Source organism: Pezoporus wallicus, unplaced genomic scaffold (genome assembly GCF_028554395.1).
Source record: "Pezoporus wallicus isolate ANWC-B61680 ecotype Strahan unplaced genomic scaffold, APGP_CSIRO_Pwel_v1 scaffold_1904, whole genome shotgun sequence".
Taxonomy (NCBI): domain Eukaryota; kingdom Metazoa; phylum Chordata; class Aves; order Psittaciformes; family Psittacidae; genus Pezoporus; species Pezoporus wallicus.
The window spans coordinates 208401-226993 of NW_026636499.1; the positions used below are offsets into that span (position 1 = coordinate 208401).

The 18593-nt window shown below is 41.0% G+C and overlaps 1 pseudogene; it reads left to right on the top strand.

Annotated features, from left to right (window-relative positions):
* Nucleotides 1-5948, top strand: part of LOC130594470 (dynein regulatory complex subunit 4-like) — a 48661-nt pseudogene extending 42713 nt beyond the window's left edge.
* The last annotated feature ends 12645 nt before the right edge of the window (nt 5949-18593 follow it).

Here is an 18593-nt window from a genome sequence, read left to right on the forward strand (position 1 = left end):
ACAACAGATTAGTAAAATATGTCAGGAAATGAATTTATATTGGTACCAGGCATTATCACTGACTCTATTAAGAGTTCGAACTAAACCTCGTTTGAAAGAAGAGGTTAGTCCATTTGAAATTTTGTATGGAAGACTGTATCAGTCCCAGTTTAAAGGAGAAAGTCTTCAGGAAGTGGGAGAAGGCTATCTCTAACAGTTTATGATCAATCTGGGAAAACAATTGGAGGAGATAAATAAGAGAATAGTCGGGACAAGAGCAAGAGGTTTGGATTATCCGATTCACTCTTTCAGATCTGGAGACAGGGTTTATGTTAAGAATTTTTCAGGAGATCCTCTACAGGAGAAGTGGAGCAGACCGTACCAGATATTACTGACCACCTTTACATCAGTGAAGATAAAGGAACAACCTGCTTGGATACATTATTCAAAAATTAAGAAAGCACCAGAGCAAGAGAAGACATGGCAGATCGAACCTTCGGGACCCTTACGTATGAAATTGCATCGGTTATATTTTGGACTCATATGATAACTGGCGCACAAGCTTGGGACCAGAATTTATACCTGAAATTAGTGCAGAATGTTACTGATGTTTTTAATCGTAGTGACTGTTGGGTGTGTGCACAGTTGCCTAAATCAGGAGAAAGTCTGAATCTCCCATTAGTTGGAGTTCCAATTCCTAACACTGTCTCATGGACAAATTTGTGGGTGAACGCTAGCAATCTGTATTTGAAGGAAAGTTTAAAATTTGGAATAGTTAATCCTAATCCAGGTAATAAATATTACACCTGTGCACAAAGATGTATTACACCAGGAACCAGGGTAGGAAATCTTGCTTAAATGCCACACATGTAGGTCACCATTCAAATTGCAATCATACTATTAACACAGATGGTATCATAGTTCAGTGATGGCCCGTTCCTAAAAGGAAAGGATGGTACTGGTTATGTGGAGAAAATGCTTATAAGACTCTAACCCCCAACTGGAAGGGGGCATGCACCTTAGGTGCTGTAATACCCAATTTTAACCAGCCTCTCTAAAGTGGTTTTACAAAACCGAATGGCTCTAGACATGTTATTGGCATCACAAGGAAGGGTTTGTTCCATAATCAATGAAAGCTGTTGTTCCTATATAGACCAAAGTGGCAGAATCGAAACAGATCTGGAGAAAATTTGGAAACAAACTAAGATATTTCATGAAATGGCCATGGATGACACCTCCTGGGGTTTTGAAGAAATATGGAAAAAGTTAACTTCATAACATAACCGATCTCTCCTGGTTGAGGCAACTGGTTGCAGTTATATTGATGTTAATTATTTTAATATTGATTACTTGTGGTATGATACAATGTTCCCTCTGGTGTTGTAAACGGTCTATGATTGGAAAAGGAATGAAATTAAGCACCAAGTAGAAATAGGAAATTATTTCAGAAAGAATTTTGATGGTAATGGTAATGTATAAAATGTTGCAAAAGAATTTGCAAAAGGACGGAAAAAGGGGGGAATTTGAAACAAGGGGGCACAAAATGGAATATAGAAACCTTTAGAATTAGATTTAAGTAATGTTAAGTTTGATGGCTTTGTAGCAGTAGCAATGGAAAATTACTGAGGTGCATGATACATAGAGAAAAAAAATCGAGTACAGCTAGAGAACTGTCCTGGGTTCAGCAGTAGCAGTCATTTTTCTCCTTCTTGGTAGCTGGTGCAGTGCAGTGTTTTGACTTTCAGCTCGGGAACAGAGCTGATAACAAGGATGTTTTGGTTTGGCCAAGGACTTTGTGAGCCTCATGCTCTGCCAGGGAGGAGGGGAAGCCAGGAGGAAGCAGAGACAGGACACCTGACCCAAACTGACCAAAGAGCTATTCCATACCACAGCACGTCATGCCCAGGATGTAACTGGGAGTTAGCCGGAAGGGCTGGGAGACTGCAGGGTTGGAGGAGGTATCGGTCGGAGCTTGGTCGGGCTTGGGGGGCGAGTTATCGGTCAGCGGGTGGTGAGGTGTTGTATTCTGTTCCCTTGTTATTTCCTTTATCATTATTAGCAGTAGTGATCTGTGTTATACCTTAGTTACTAAACTTTTCTTATCTCAACCCTGGGGGAGTTGCATTCTTTTGATTCTCCTCTCCGTCCCTCCGAGAGCAGGGGGAGGGCAAGAAAGGGGGGAAGTGAGCGAACGAATTACCTGACTGGGTTTAAACCACGGCAGTTCTTTTTGGCGCCCAACGTGGGGCACGAAGGGTTGAGATAACGACAGATCTGACCAGATTAATAGTCACTCATCACAATGACGATTTATTGGCTCTCAGAGTTGTTTCTCTTGATCTCACAGCTTCAGAATGTTGTAACTTACGTAGAGCCGGTATTTGCTGTGATAGTGTTTATCAAGTATGGGGCCTGGGCTAAGGTTCTCGTCTCACTGTGCTTTATGGCAATGGCTTGTAATACGGGTGGGCTCCAGCAGCAGGGCGGGACGGACGTGGCCGTGGACTTGTACCTGGCCGTCCGGCTGCTCTTCACCGTCCTGGCCCTCGCCCTACTCTCCATCTTCGTGAGGCTGCGGGGAGCCGAGGGGGAGCGGCCCCGGGAGCCGGCGGCTGCTGAAGCGGCCCAGGAGAGCGGCCCCGGGGACCAAGCGGCGGCAGGAGCGGGGCCGGAGGCCGCCAGGGGACGGCTGCGGGTGGAGAAGGTCGGGGCGGTCGAGGAGCAGAAGGAAGCGGCTGCCGAGCAGCGGGAGAAGGCGGCGGAGGAGCCGAGCCCCGCGGAAGAGCCGAGCACAGCGGAGGAGCCGAGTCCGGCGGCCGAGCCGAGCCCCGCGGCCGAGCCCCGCCCTGAGACGGCCGAGAGCATTCCCCGGAAGCCGCCCGCCGAGCCCCAGGAGGATGCAGGAGACCAGGCAGCATTTCCCAGCAAGGCAGAGGAGGAAGAGCTGGACTCAGGAAAAGAGAAGCTGGCGGTGGGAGAGCCGGCAAGCACAGCAGCTACACCAGCCCCAGTGACAAGTACAGCAACATCGTTTGAGAGTTCTGAAGGTTTTGAATGGCCTTTGGGTATCCTTGGGACCTGCCTGCTGATTGTGATGGGGATCAGCATGTTGGCACACACACAGGCTGTGTTCTACCCACAACCATTTTGTCTGATCTCAAAAGTTAAGCAGAGTCAGGTTTGGGTCTTGTCTGGGGTTAGACAACAATATAGGGGGACCAAGAGATTTTCCCCAAGGCTGGAGAGTCATGAGTGGCAGGGTGTGTGTGACAGTATGGGCAAGTATCTAGTCCACTGGGCCCCTCCAGTACTTTGGAAGCGTCGGAGATGGAAGGCAGCTGTATGGAGTCCCCAGCAACAAGCTGCAGAAACTGCTTAAGGGGACAGTGAATTATTTTAAGCCTGGTGGGCCCATGGCACTTCAGGCCATCAGAGCAGAGATGCAACACAGAGATGGACTCATGATCGAGGGGTGGACTTAACAATGGACACTATTGCCCAGGTTATTCACGAGTGTGAACACTGCACACAGTCTCTCCTGCTCTGGAAGACTGTTACAAGAGGTGGAGCCTGACATCATGGACCAGATGGACTCAGCAGCTTTATAGGGACTGGTCCATGCACTAAGATAAGAGTGCACTGAGATAAGAGTGATGGTATATTGAAAATGTGGGATCTGAGCATGACGTGAATGGTATGGAATAAGGGGTGGATAATGTCCTGGGTTCAGCAGTAGCAGTCATTTTTCTCCTTCTTGGTAGCTGGTGCAGTGCAGTGTTTTGACTTTCAGCTCGGGAACAGAGCTGATAACAAGGATGTTTTGGTTTGGCCAAGGACTTTGTGAGCCTCATGCTCTGCCAGGGGGGAGGGGAAGCCAGGAGGAAGCAGAGACAGGACACCTGACCCAAACTGACCAAAGAGCTATTCCATACCACAGCACGTCATGCCCAGGATGTAACTGGGAGTTAGCCGGAAGGGCTGGGAGACTGCAGGGTTGGAGGAAGTATCGGTCGGAGCTTGGTCGGGCTTGGGGGGCGAGTTATCGGTCAGCGGGTGGTGAGGTGTTGTATTCTGTTCCCTTGTTATTTCCTTTATCATTATTATCATTGGTGGTAGCAGTAGTGATCTGTGTTATACCTTAGTTACTAAACTGTTCTTATCTCAACCCGTGGGAGTTGCATTCTTTTGATTCTCCTCTCCGTCCCTCCGAGAGCAGGGGGAGGGCAAGAAAGGGGGGGAAGTGAGCGAACGAATTACCTGACTGGGTTTAAACCACGGCAAGAACATACTGAGAATTCTCACAAGATAAATCGTTATAGTTGACATAGTTTAAGAAAAACAGTCTAGGAGAACAGGACACAGGGATAAGGAGTATCTGGGAACTGCAGGTGTCCAGGATGGGCTACAGTTAAACTAACTGATAAGTAGGAGGATAGGAGGATTATTATGTCTCTGGTGCTAACGAACCAATTAAACTGGTATGAGCATCTACTGCACGTGCTTCAAAGGCTGCCAGAAGTGATGAAGATTGTTAGAAGAAGTAAACGACCCTCAGAGACTGCCACCACAATTCTGTACGCATGTGGGGAACTTTCTGGAAAATGATGTAATCCATATGTAGCCTCATGAATATGTATGTATGCCCAGTGGCTATAAAAGGACGGCTTGTGTGGCAATGGGGAGACACATGTTAGGAGGAGCTATCCCCTGTGTCTCTCGGCGCCGCAATGAAGAATACCTGCTTGTCCTCTTGAAAAATTTGTTGGCAAGTTTGTTCCTGGAGTTTTCTCCAAATCAATTACCAAGAGATTTTCCCCAAGGATGGACATCCATGAGTGGCAGGGTGTGTTGGACAGTATGGGCAAGTATCTACTCCAGTGGGTCCCTCCTGTGCTTTGGAAACGTCGGAGATGGAAGGTAGCTGTATTGAGTCCCTGATGAAAAGTTGTAGAACCTGCTGACGCAGAGGATGAAGCGAGTCAGTTTGCCCAGGTGAAAGCCATCCAGCTGGCCTTAGACATTGCTGAACGAGAAAAGTGGCCAGTACCTTATCTCTCTACTGACTCATGGATGGTGGCAATTGCCCTGTGGGGGTGGATGCAGCAATGGAAGCAGAGCAACTGGCAACGCAGAGGTAAACCCATCTGGGCTGCTGCACTGTGGCAAGATATCGCTGCCTGGGTGTAGAACCTGGTGGTGAAGGTACGCCACATAGATGCTCATGTACCCAAGAGTCGGGCCACTGAGGAACACCAGAACAACCAACAAGTGGATAAAGCTGCTAAGATTGAAGTGTCTCAGATGGCCTTAGATTGGCAACATAAGGGTGAATTTTTTTTGGCCTGGTGGGCACCTGACACTTCAGGCCATGAGGGCAGAGATGCAACATAAAGATGGGCTCGTGATCAACTGGTGGCCTTAACAATGGACACTACTGCCCACGTTATTCACGACTGTGAAACCCCCATTTTCAAGAAGGGGAAAAGGGATGACTAAAAGGGCTAGATCACTGCTCAGGTAGGGCTGTGTATCAGTCAGTGGTGGTGAGCAGTTGTATTCTATTTCCTTGTTATTTCCTTTATCATTATTATGATAAACTTCATAAAAGAGTCTGGTGCAATAAACCCCTGAAGAAAAGTACAAAGATTAGTGTCTATAGAGCCATTGTACTGTCTGCTCTTTTATATGGATCTGAATCATGCGTTATCTACCGCCATCACCCCTGACTCCTCGAACACTTCCATCAGCGCAGCCTCCATACAATTCTAAACATCCATCGGACTGACTATGTGTCAAATGTTACTGTCCTTGAACAGGCAGGGGTCACCAGTATCGAGGCCATATCGCTGAAATTGCAGCTGCTCTGGACAGGGCACGTCTGCAAGATGGAGGATCACTGCCTGCCTAATATCGTGTTTTACAGTGAACTTGCCACCAGCTGCCGCAAGTGCACCAAAGAGGAGATATAAGGACTACCTGAAACAATACATCAGCCTTGGCCATATTGACTATCATCAGTGGTCCACCTTGGCCTCCAATCGGGAGACTTGGAGACACACCATACATAATGCTGTTGACTCCTTTGAGAACTAGTCTCGAGGAGAAAAGGCAGCGTAGAAAGAATCATGCCTCGCCTATACCACCCAAGGAGACTTTTTGCTGTGCTTTTTGCAACTGGATTTGCCTATCCCACATTGGCCTTTTTAGTCATCAGCGCGCTTGTAGTAAGCGTGGGTAAAGCCCTTCCCAAGTCTTTGTTCGCGAAGTCAAGCCATCATCATCATTATTATTGGTGGTAGCAGTAGTGGTTTTGTGTTATACCTTAGTTACTGGACTGTTCTTATCTCAACCTGTGGGAGTTACATTCTTTCGATTCTCCTTCTCATCGCTCCGGGAGAGGGGGAGGAAAGTGGGGGGAGTGAGCCAGCGGCTGCATGGTTCTGGGTTGCTGGCTGGGCTTAAACCACAACAGGAGGAAAATTATCCAAATCCTGATGAAGGCCTGTTCTGCCAGGAAACAAAGTAAGGCCAAGGAACTTGCACAGGAGATTCAATTTTTGGGTATAAAATGGCAATATGGACATTGTTGGATCCCCACAGTTGTGATCAACAAAATTACAGCAATGTCTCCCCCAACTAATAAGAAAGAAACACAAGCTTTCTTGGGTGTTGTGGTGTTCTGGAGAATGCACATCCCAAATTACAGTTTGATTGTCAGCCCATTTTATCATGTGACCCAGAAGAAGAATGATTTCAAATGGGGCCATGAGCAGCAACAAGCCTTTGAGCAAGTTAAATGAGAGTTAGTTTATGCAGTAGCCCTTGGGCCAGTCCGGACCAGGCAAGATATGAAAAATGTGTTTTATACCACAGCTGGGAAGAGTCATAGTTATTCATATGTAATCAGAATTAAATGAGACAGTTGACTTAAATCTTGACTGTATTAGAAAGTGATTATCGTTAGTAGAAACATCTTGTGGAAAAGCTTGCAGGTTTTTGTGTTTGTATAGATTTTGACTTTGTTTTATTTTAATAGTGTGCTATTACAAAGGGTTGCTTGGCATGTTCCAGTCATAGGAAATGTTTTTAAACAAAACCAGACTTACATAAATGTTTAATATGTCATAAATATTTACTGCACAAGTTAAAAATCTGCCCCTGAATTCAGTTGCTTTGTTTCTCTTTGCAGCAACTGCATTGGCCACTGTATTGCTGTAAGAGTATTATAAAGTTCTTTCTTATTTGTAAAATCAAGTCAAATTTATATTTTCCAGGAGCAGCAAGTAATCAAATTGTAGATTTGTTGGTAAAATAAATTACCTGGCATTCTAGCAAAAATAGCATTGATTGCAGTCTATAACTTAGAAGCTTTGTTTTCTTTTTAAAAACTCTCTTGTGGAAGTAACTAATTGAAGTAGTAAATTCAATTATTATTCAATTTGCACTGGTTTTGGTAGAAATTATCATTGTTGCTGCTTTTGGGATGTACAGGTTAATACCATAATTTGTGAAAACAGCTACTTTTATAATAGTCTTCGTTGTAGCTGAAAGTCCAAACCAAACCTTCTGTGCCATTACTCCTGAACTTCTCACAGATGGATAAAGCAGTACACATGCATAATATATTTCAGTCTGCCATGTATGTTATTCCACTGGCATTATTAGATGCCATAGGACTCACCCCCCCAAAAAAGGCCAGTGCAAGTTGCTAGCAGAAGCCAGTTAGATATTTATAGTAAAAATACAAGGCAAATAAAGGTTTTGAAGGACCTCAGAGGAACATAGGGAATGGAAGGGACAATTGGGTTGATTAAGTCTAGTCTTGTGCTACCTTAGGTAACCAAGAAATATGATCCATTTTATAAACTAGTCAAGCTCCATGTCATAAAAAAAAATTAATTGAGGTGTTTTCACTTCCATGATGCTTATTGGGAAGCTGTTTCCGAATCTCACTGCCTTGATGGTTACTAATGTCTCTTAAATTTCTCTCTTACATATATTCCCGACCAATTTATTTTAATTTGTTCTTATGTCAATATTGCCTCACTAGCTCTTAGTAAATAGCACTAGTCAATATAGCATCACTAGCTCTTTTCACTTTGGGGCATTTAACTGGTATGATTAATGACAGCAGTCATCTTGAGACTCTTTTTCTGGATTAAACCCATGCATTTACTATGTATTTTCTAGGAGTAGTGCAGGCTTAGGTGGCTATTTGGACTCTTTTCATCCTTCATTTATGCCAGTACTACTGTTTTGAAGTCACACATCAAATAGATGATAGAACTAATAAGCTGAAAAAGCTGCCCCCTCCCCCCCATTTTTTTTTTTTAATTATTATTTTGTCTGCTTAATTTTTTTCACCTCTATGCTGCCCTGACTATTTTCAAAGTATGACCCTACCCGGAGTTAGGCTGCTGTCATTGATAGAGTGGTGTACTGGGACAGAAATTGTTGTATGTATTCAGTTAGCATGAGTAGGGCTTCTCAGTTAGCATAAGTAGAGCTTCTCTGTAAGTGGAAAAATACTAGGGCAGAGGGGAGGTTAGCCAGAGATAGCAGTGGAGGAAATGAAATTCACAGTATCACAGTATGCTAGAGATTGGAAGGGACCTCAAAAGATCATCTAGTCCAATCCCCCTGCCGGAGCAGGAACACCTAGATAATGTTACACGGGAATGTGTCCAGGCGGGTTTTGAATGTCTCCAGGGAAGGAGACTCCACAACCTCCCTGGGCAGCCTGTTCCAGTGTTCTGTCACCCTCACTGAGAAGAAGTTTCTTCTCAAGTTTAAGTGGAACCTCTTGTGTTCCAGTTTGTACCCATTACCCCTTGTCCTATCATTGTTTGCCACTGAGTAGAGCCTGGCTCCATCCTCATGACACTCCCCCTTTATATATTTATATACACTAATAAGGTCACCCCTCAGTCTCCTCTTCTCTAGAGACCCAGCTCCCTCAGTCTTTCCTCATAAGGGAGATGCTCCACTCCCTTAATCATCTTAGTTGCCCTGCACTGGACTCTCTCCAGCAGCTCCCTGTCCTTCTTGAACTGAGGGGCCCAGAACTGGACACAGTATTCCAGATGTGGTCTCACCAGGGCAGAGTAGAGGGGAAGGAGGACCTCTCTCGACCTACTAACCACCGCCCTTCTAATACACCCCAGGGTGCCATTGGCCTTCTTGGCCACAAGGGCACAGTGCTGGCTCATGGGCATCCTGTTGTCCACTAGGACCCCCAGGTCCCTCTCCCCTACACTGCTCTCTAGCAGGTCATTCCCCAATCTATACTGGAATCTGGGGTTGTTCCTGCCCAGATGCAGGACTCTACACTTTCCCTTGTTATATTTCATCCAGTTATTCCCTGCCCAACTCTCCAGCCTGTCCAGGTCTCGCTGGATGGCAGCACAGCCTTCTGGCGTGTCAGCCACTCCTTCCAGCTTAGTGTCATCAGCAAACTTGCTGATAGTACACTCAATTCCCTCATCTAAATCATTGATGAATATATTAAATAATACTGGTCCCAGTACTGACCCTTGAGGCACTCCACTAGTTACAGGCCTCCAACAAGACTCAGCCCCATAGACTACAACTCTCTGGCTTCTCTCCTTCAGCCAGTTCACAGTCCACCTCACTACCTGATCATCCAGACCACACTTCCTCAATTTAGCTGTGAGGATGCTGTGGGAGACTGTGTCAAATGCTTTGCCGAAGTCAAGGTAGACCACATCCACCGCTCTGCCATCATCCATCCACCGTGTTATTTCCTCATAAAAGGCTAAGAGATTGGTCAAGCATGATTTCCCCTTGGTGAAGCCATGTTGACTGCCCCTCATAACCTTCTTATCCTTGATATGCCTTAAGATGGCACCAAGGATAAGGTGTTCCATCACTTTCCCAGGGATGGAGGTGAGGCTGACCGGTCTATAGTTACCCGGGTCCTCCTTCTTGCCCTTTTTGAAGACTGGAGTGACATTTGCTTTCCTCCAGTCCTCAGGCACCTCTCCCGTTTCCCAAGACTTGGTAAAGATGATGGAGAGTGGTCTAGCAATGACTTCTGCCAGTTCCCTCAGCACCCGCAGGTGTATCCCATCTGGACCCATGGATTTATGGATGTCCAGATTGCTCAACTGGTCTCTAACCCATTCCTCATCGACTAAGGCAAACCGCTCCGTTGACCTGGCTTCATCTAAGGTCTCAGGGGTACAGGGCTCTTCAGGACTGCCTGCAGCAGAGTAGACAGAGACAAAGAAGGCATTCAGTAACTCTGCCATCTCTGTATCTTCTGTCACCAGGGCACCCATCCCGTTCATCAGTGGGCCTACATTGCCTCTGGTGTTAGTTTTGTAAGCCATGTATTTGAAAAAGATCTTTTTGCTGTCCTTGACCCTTCTTGCCAGGTTTAATTCTAAGGAGGCCTTAGTCATCCTAGCTGCCTTTCTACATCCTCTAGCAGCAGCCTTATATTCCTCCCAAGTGGCCAGCCCCTCTAAACTCTCCTCTTCCACTTGAGCATACCCAGCAATTCCCTATTTAGCCACGCAGGTCTCCTGGCCCTCTTCCTTGACTTCCTACATGTCGGGATGCTCTGATCTTGAGCTCGGAAAAAGCAATCCTTGAATGCCAACCAACTATCTTGGCCCCTTTACCTTCAAACAGCCTTGCCCATGGGATTTTCCCTAGCAATTGCCTGAAAAGGCCAAAGTTTGCCCTGCTAAAGTCCAGGGTTGCAATTCTACTTGCTATTCTACTGGTCCTACCACACAAGATCCTGAATTCCACCATCTCGTGGTCGCTGCAACCAAGGCAGCCCTCAACCCTTACTGCTTTGACCAGACCCTCCTTGTTAGTGAGGATGAGATCCAGCAGCGCTCCTCTCCTGGTTGGCTCATCCACCATTTGCAGGAGGAAGTTATCATCCATACACTGGAGGAGCCTCCTGGACTGTGGCTGGGTTGCCAAGTGGTCCTATCAGCAAACATCAGGGAAATTAAAATCCCCCACGACGACCATGGCCTGTGACTGTGAGGCCGCTCTCAGCTGCCTGTAGAAGGCAACTTCCTCACCCTGATCTGGTGGCCTGTAACAGACACCCACAACAGTATCGCCCCTGCCAGCCTGACCCTTAATTCTCACCCACAGACTCTCAACTTGCTCATCATCTGTCCCTGGACAGAACTCGGTGCATTGTAGTTGCTCCCGCATATAAAGAGCAACCCCACCACCCCGCCTGGCTGGCCTGTCTTTCCTGAAAAGGACATAGCCCTCCATGACTATATTCCAGTTATGTGAGCTGTCCCACCACGTCTCTGTAATTGCCACCAGATCATAGTCTCCTGACTTAACACAGGTTTCTAACTCCTCCTGCTTCTTTCCCATGCTGCACGCATTGGTGTACAGACATTCCAGGGAGCAAGCTGAGCACACCGATTTCACCCTAGTATTATAGGAGGCCTCCCAGTCTTCATCAATTCTGGAGTGCTGCCCCACTGGGGCAAGCCCAGCTACAACCCCATCCCCCTTCGAATCTAGTTTAAAGCTCTCCAAATGAGCCCTGCTAATTCATGCAGTTGCAACGTTAGCGATGTTAAGAACAAAAAAACAGGATGTAAAACTGCAATGTAAGGATGTTGAGGTTAGTGCTAAACATAGGTAGCTGTTGTAACTTGTGTTAAGCAATTTTGTGTAAAGCCCAATCAGAAGCTTGTTGGCAAGGCATGTTTACCAATCAGCGTGTAATCAATGTGTGGATTTGTGTATGAAAGATCATGTCTGATGCTCAATAAATGGCAATTGCTTGATCACATTGATCGTCTCTGCGTTGTCCACGACTCCCGCGTTAGCAAGTGGTGCCCGAACAGCAGCTGTCCACCTTGCCTGGTCTCTCAGAAGATCCCTCTGCTGTGGGGTTGGTGAAAGTTGAAGAACAGCAAGTGCCAATTGCGACCGCAACAGTGCACCGGCGGCAATATGGGCAAGAATCGGTTAGAAACGTGCAAATTGGTTAAAAACGGGCAAAGAAAGGCAAAAATGGTTTAGAAATGAGAAAAAAAGGTTTAGAAATAGCAAAAAATAAAGTTAAAACGGGTTAGAAGAGGGAAAAGAATGGGAAACAAAAGGCGAAAAGCAGATTAAAATGTTTAAGAAAGTGACATAAATGCGTAATGAAGGAAAAATGGCTTAAATTTGATAGAAATGGGCAAAAAAGAGTTAGAATTGGCCAAAGTGGCTTAAAACGTCTAAGAAAGTGACAAGAATGCATAGCAAACAGGAAAAAATAGACTAAAATTTGTTAGAAATGGGCAAAAATGGGTTATAAATGGCCAAAAAATTCTGAAACTAGGAAAGATTTGGGCAAAAATTGAAAGAATAGGAAAAAAAACGGCTTAAAAGGGGTTGAAACGTGGCCAAAATACGATAGAAATTGACAAAAAAAGCTTAAAAGGGGTTAGAACTTGACAAAAATGAGTTAGGAAAGGGGAAAAATAACTTAAAACCGGTTAGAAATTGAGAAATATAGGTTAGAAAAAGAAATCAAAGCTGGCTAAAAACGTCTTAGAAAATGGAAAAAAAAATAAAGGGTTAGTAATGGCCAAAAGTGGCTTAAAACGTTTAAGTAAGTAACAAGAATGCACAGCAAACGGGAAAAAATCGGCTTAAATTTCATAGAAATGGGGAAAAACGGGTTAGAAAGGGAGGAAAAACTCTGAAACCTGAAAAGAATTGAGGAAAAATTAGCAGGAAAAGGAAAAAACCGCCTTAAAACGGGTTGAAACGTGGCAAAAATACAATAGAAATGGCCGAAAATGTCTAAAAATGAGTTTGAAATGGGCAGAAAGAGGATGGAAATGTCACAAATTGTTTAGAAATAGCCAAAAAAGGTTTAAAAGTGGTAAGAAATTGACAAAAACAGGTGAGAAAAGAAAATGAAAAAAGGCTTAAAATGACTTAGAAATGGGTTAGAAAAAAATAAACGGGCAAGAATCGGTTAGAAGTGTGCAAATTGGTTAAAAACGGGCAAAGAAACGATTAAAATGGTTTAGAAAGGGGCAAAAATGTTTAGAAATAGAAAAAAAAGACTTAAAACGAGTTAGAAGAGGGAAAAAAGAGAATAGAAATGGAAAAAATTGTTTAGAAATAGCCAAAAATGGCTTCAAAGGGGTTAGAAATTTACAAAACCGGGTTAGAAAAAGAGAAAAATAACTTTTAAATGGTTAGGAATTGAGACATTTTGGCTAGATAAAGAATTCAAAAACGGCTTAAAATGACTTAGAAAAGGAAATAAAGGCCAAAACCGTTTTAGAAATGTGCAAAAATCGGTTAGAAACGGGCAAATGGGTTAAGAAAGGGCAAAGAAAGGCTTAAAATGGTTTAGAAAGGGGCAAAAAAGGTTTAGAAATAGGAAAAAAAAAGACTTAAAACGATTTAGAAGATGGAAAAAATGGGCAAAAAAGGCTAAAACGACTAAGAAATGGGCAAAAAGAGAATAGAAATGGGAAAAATTGTTTAGAAAGAGCAAAAAATGGCTTAAAAGGGGTTAGAAATTGACAAAAATGGGTTAGAAAAGGAAATAATAAAAATAGCAAGAAAAGAAATAAAAGCCTTAAAACGGGTTGAAACGTGGCAAAAATACAAAAGAAATGGCCAAAAATGGCTTAAAATGAGTTTGGAATGGGCAGAAAGAGAGCCATTTTTGTCAATTTCAAACAATTTTTTAGCAGTTTTTTTCCCTTTTCTAACCCATTTTTCCCCATTTCTAAGTCATTTGGAGACTTTTTTATTTTCCATTTCAAACCCATTTTTGTCAATTTGTAACATTTTTTAGCAGTTTTTTTTTTCTTTTTCTAACCCATGTTTCTCAATTTCTAACCCTTTTAAACCCATTTTTGCCCATTTCTATCAATTTTTCTAGCAGTTATTTTCTTTTTCAAACCCTTTTTTGTTAATTTCTCACGATTTTTAGCAGTTTTTTGACGTTTATAACCCATTTTTCTATATTTCTAACCCTTTTAAAACTTTTTTTTTCCTTTTCTAAGTTTTTTTTTTGTCAAATTCCAACCGTTTTTAAGCCATTTTTTTCCTTTTGTAACCCTTTTTTGTTAATTTCCAACAATTTTTAGACGTTTTTTCCTTTTCTAGACCCTTTTTGCCCATTTCTAAGTCGTTTGAAGAGTTTTTTAATTTTACTTTTGTAAAGCATTTTTGTCCATTTCTAAAGATTTTTAAAGCTATTTTTTTTTTCTAAACTGTTTTTGTCAAATTCCAACTTTTTTAAAGCTGTTTTTCCCTTTTCTAACCCATTTTTTTCGAATTCCAGCCCTTTTGAAGCCATTTTTGTCAATTTCTAACATTTTTTAGCAGTTTTTTTTTCCCTTTCTAACCCATTTTAGCCCATTTCTAAGTCGTTTGAAGCCTTTTTTGATTGCCTTTTCGAAACCATTTTTGTCCATTTCTCAACGCTTTTGGCTGTGTTCGGCTATTTCTAAGCAATTTTTGCCTTTTAAATTCCCCTTTGGGCCCATTTGAAACTCATTTTAAGCCATTTTTGGCCATTTCTATCGTATCCTTGGCAAGTTTCAAAGGGTTTTAAGCCAGTTTTTTCCTTTTCTTACTAGTTTTTGCCCCATTTTTTCCTGTTTTTAGTCATTTTTGGCCATTTCTAACCCATTTTTGTGCTTTTCTAACCCGTTTTAATTCATTTTTATCTTTTCAAACCCATTTTTTTTCAAATTCCAGCACTTTGGAAGCCATTTTTGTTCTTTTCTAACCCATTTTTTTTCCATTTCTAACAATTTTTAGCAGTTTTTTTCCTCTTGTTACCCATTTTTTTCGTTTCTATCAATTTTTTAGCAGTTTTTTTTTTTTCTAACTCAGTTTTGGCCATTTCTCTCTATTTTTAGCATTTTTTTTGCCTTTTATAACCCATTTTTCTATATTTCTAACCCTTTTAAATCTTTTTTTTCCTTTTCTAAGCTTTTTTTTTGTCAAATTCCAACCGTTTTTAAGCCATTTTTTTCCTTTTGTAACCCTTTTTTGTTAATTTCCAACAATTTTTTAGACGTTTTTTCCTTTTCTAACTCATTTTTGCCCATTTCTAAGTCGTTTGAAGGGTTTTTTAATTTTACTTTTGTAACCCATTTTTGTCCATTTCAAACCCTTTTAAAGCAATTTTTATCCTTTTCCAAGCTGTTTTTGTCAAAATCCAGCCCTTTTTTGGCCATTTTTTCCTTTTGCAACCCTTTTTTCTTAATTTCCAACAATTTTTTAGATGTTTTTTCCTTTTCTAACCCCTTTTTGCCCATTTCTAAGTCGTTTGAAGGTTTTTTAATTTTACTTTTGTAACCCATTTTTGTCCATTTCTAAACCTTTTTAAAGCTATTTTTTCTTTTTCTAAGCTGTTTTTGTCAAATTCCAACTTTTTTAAAGCCATTTTTCCCTTTTCTAACCCGTTTTTGTCAAATTCCAGCCCTTTTGAAGCCATTTTTGTCAATTTCTAACATTTTTTAGCAGTTTTTTTTCCCTTTCTAACCCATTTTCGCCCATTTCTAAGTCGTTTGAAGCCTTTCTTGATTGCCTTCTCGAAACCATTTTTGTCCATTTCTCAACGCTTTTGTCTGTGTTCGGCTATTTCTAAGCAATTTTTGCCTTTTAAATTCCCCTTTTGCCCATTTGAAACTCCTTGAAAGCCATTTTTGGCCGTTTCTATTGTATCTTTGGCAAGTCTCAAAGGGTTTTAAGGCAGTTTTTTCCTTTTCTTACTAGTTTATGCCCCATTTTTTCCTGTTTTCAGTCTTTTTTGGCCATTTCTAAAACATTTTTGTGAATTTCTAACCCATTTTAAGCCATTTCCCCCTTTTCTAACCCTTTTTTTGGTCAAATTACAACCCTTTGGAAGCAATTTTTGTCCTTTTCTAACCCATTTTTGTCCTTTTCTAACCCATTTTTGTCCTTTTCTAATGTTTTTTAGCGTTTTTTCCCCTTTCTAACCCATTTTACCTTATTTCTAAAAATTTTTTAGTAGTTTTTTCCCTTTTCTAACCCATTTTTGCCCATCTCTATGTCGTTTGAAGCCTTTTTTGATTTCCTTTTCTAACCCATTTTACCCAATTTCTAATATTTTTTTTAGAATTTTTTTTCCTTTTCTAACCCATTTTTGGCCATCTCTAAGTCGTTTGAAACCCTTTTTTCATTTCCTTTCCTAAACCATTTTTGTCCATTTCTCAATGCTTTTAAGCCGTGTTTGGCTATTTCTAAGCAATTTTTGCCTTTTCAATCCCCTTTGAAACTCATTTAAAGCCATTTTTGGCCATTTCTATCATATCTTTGGCAAGTTTCAAAGGGTTTTAAGCCAGTTTTTTCCTTTTCTTAGTAGTTTTTGCCACATTTTTTTCTGTTTTCAGTCATTTTTGGCCATTTCTAACCCACTTATGTGATATTCTAGCCCGTTTTAAGCCGTTTTCCACTTTTCGAACCAATTTTGTCAAATTCCAGCCCTTTGGAAGCCATTTTTGTCCTTTTCTAACCCAGTTTTGTAAACTTCTAACAATTTTTTAGCATTTTTTTTCCCTTTTCTAACCCATTTTTGCCCCTTTCTAAGTCGTTTGGAGACTTTTTTATTTTCCATTTCAAACCCATTTTTGTCAAAGTGGAACAATTTTTAGCAGTTTTGTTCCCTTTCTAAGCCATTTTTGTCCATTTCTAAGTCGTTTGAAGGCTTTTTTTATTTTACTTCTCTAACCCACTTTTGTCCATTTCTAACCCTTTTAAAGCGATTTTTTTTCCTTTTCTAAGCTGTTTTTGTCAAATTCCAGCCCTTTTTAAGCCATTTTTTTCCTTTTGTAACCCTTTTTTGTCAATTTCTAACAATTTTTTTAGACTTTTATGCTTTTCTAACCCCTTTTTGCCTATTTCTAAGTCGTTTGAAGCCTTTCTTGGTTTCCTTTTCTATCCCCTTTTTGCACATTTGAAACTCATTTAAAGCCATTTTTGGCCATTTCTATCGTATCTTTGGCAAGTTTCTAAGGGTTTTAAGCCAGTTTTTTTCCTTTTCTTAGTAATTTTTGCCTCAGTTTTTCCGGATTTTAGTCCTTTTAGGCCATTTCTAACCCATTTTTGTGAATTTCTAACCCATTTTAAGCCATTTTCCCCTTTTCTAACCCTTTTTTTGTCAAATTACAACCCTATGGAAGCCATTTTTGTCAATTTCAAACAATTTTTTAGCAGTTTTTTTCCCTTTTCTAACCCATTTTTCCCCATTTCTAAGTCATTTGGAGACTTTTTTATTTTCCATTTCAAACCCATTTTTGTCAATTTGTAACATTTTTTAGCAGTTTTTTTTCTTTTTCTAACCCATTTTTCTCAATTTCTAACCCTTTTAAAGCTATTTTTTCCTTTCTATCAATTTTTTAGCAGTTATTTTCTTTTTCAAACCCTTTTTTGGCCATTTCTCACTATTTTTAGCAGTTTTTTTTCTTTTATAACCCATTTTTCTATATTTCTAACCCTCTTAAAGCTTTTTTTTTCCTTTTCTAAGCTTTTTTTTTGTCAAATTCCAACCGTTTTTAAGCCATTTTTTTCCTTTTGCAACCCTTTTTTCTTAATTTCCAACAATTTTTTAGATGTTTTTTCCTTTTCTAAGCTGTTTTTGTCAAATTCCAGCCCTTTTGAAGCCATTTTTGTCAATTTCTAACATTTTTTAGCATTTTTTTTTCCCTTTCTAACCCATTTTAGCCCATTTCTAAGTCGTTTGAAGCCTTTTTTGATTGCCTTTTCGAAACCATTTTTGTCCATTTCTCAAAGCTTTTTGGCTGTGTTCGACTATTTCTAAGCAATTTTTGCCTTTTAAATTCCCCTTTTGCCCATTTGAAACTCCTTGAAAGCCATTTTTGGCCATTTCTATTGTATCTTTGGCAAGTCTCAAAGGGTTTTAAGGCAGTTTTTTCCTTTTCTTACTAGTTTATGCCCCTTTTTTTCCTGTTTTCAGTCTTTTTTGACCATTTCTAAAACATTTTTGTGAATTTCTAACCCATTTTAAGCCATTTTCCCCTTTTCTAACCCATTTTTTTGGTCAAATTACAACCCTTTGGAAGCCATTTTTGTCCTTTTCTAACCCATTTTTGTCCTTTTCTAACCCATTTTTGTCCTTTTCTAATGTTTTTTAGCGTTTTTTCCCCTTTCCAACCCATTTTACCTTATTTCTAATAATTTTTTTAGCAGTTTTTTCCCTTTTCTAACCCATTTTTGCCCATCTCTATGTCGTTTGAAGCCTTTTTTGATTTCCTTTTCTAACCCAGTTTACCCAATTTCTACTATTTTTTTTAGAAGTATTTTCCTTTTCTAACCCATTTTTGCCATTTGTAAGTCATTTGAAGCTTTTATGAGTTTTTTTTCTAACCCATTTTTGTCCATTTCTCAATGCTTTTAAGCCGTGTTTGGCTATTTCTAAGCAATTTTTGCCTTTTCAATCCCATTTGAAACTCATTTAAAGCCATTTTTGGCCATTTCTATCATATCTTTGGCAAGTTTCAAAGGGTTTTAAGCCAGTTTTTTTTCCTTTTCTTAGTAATTTTTGCCTCATTTTTTTTTCCGAATTTTAGTCCTTTTAGGCCATTTCTAAC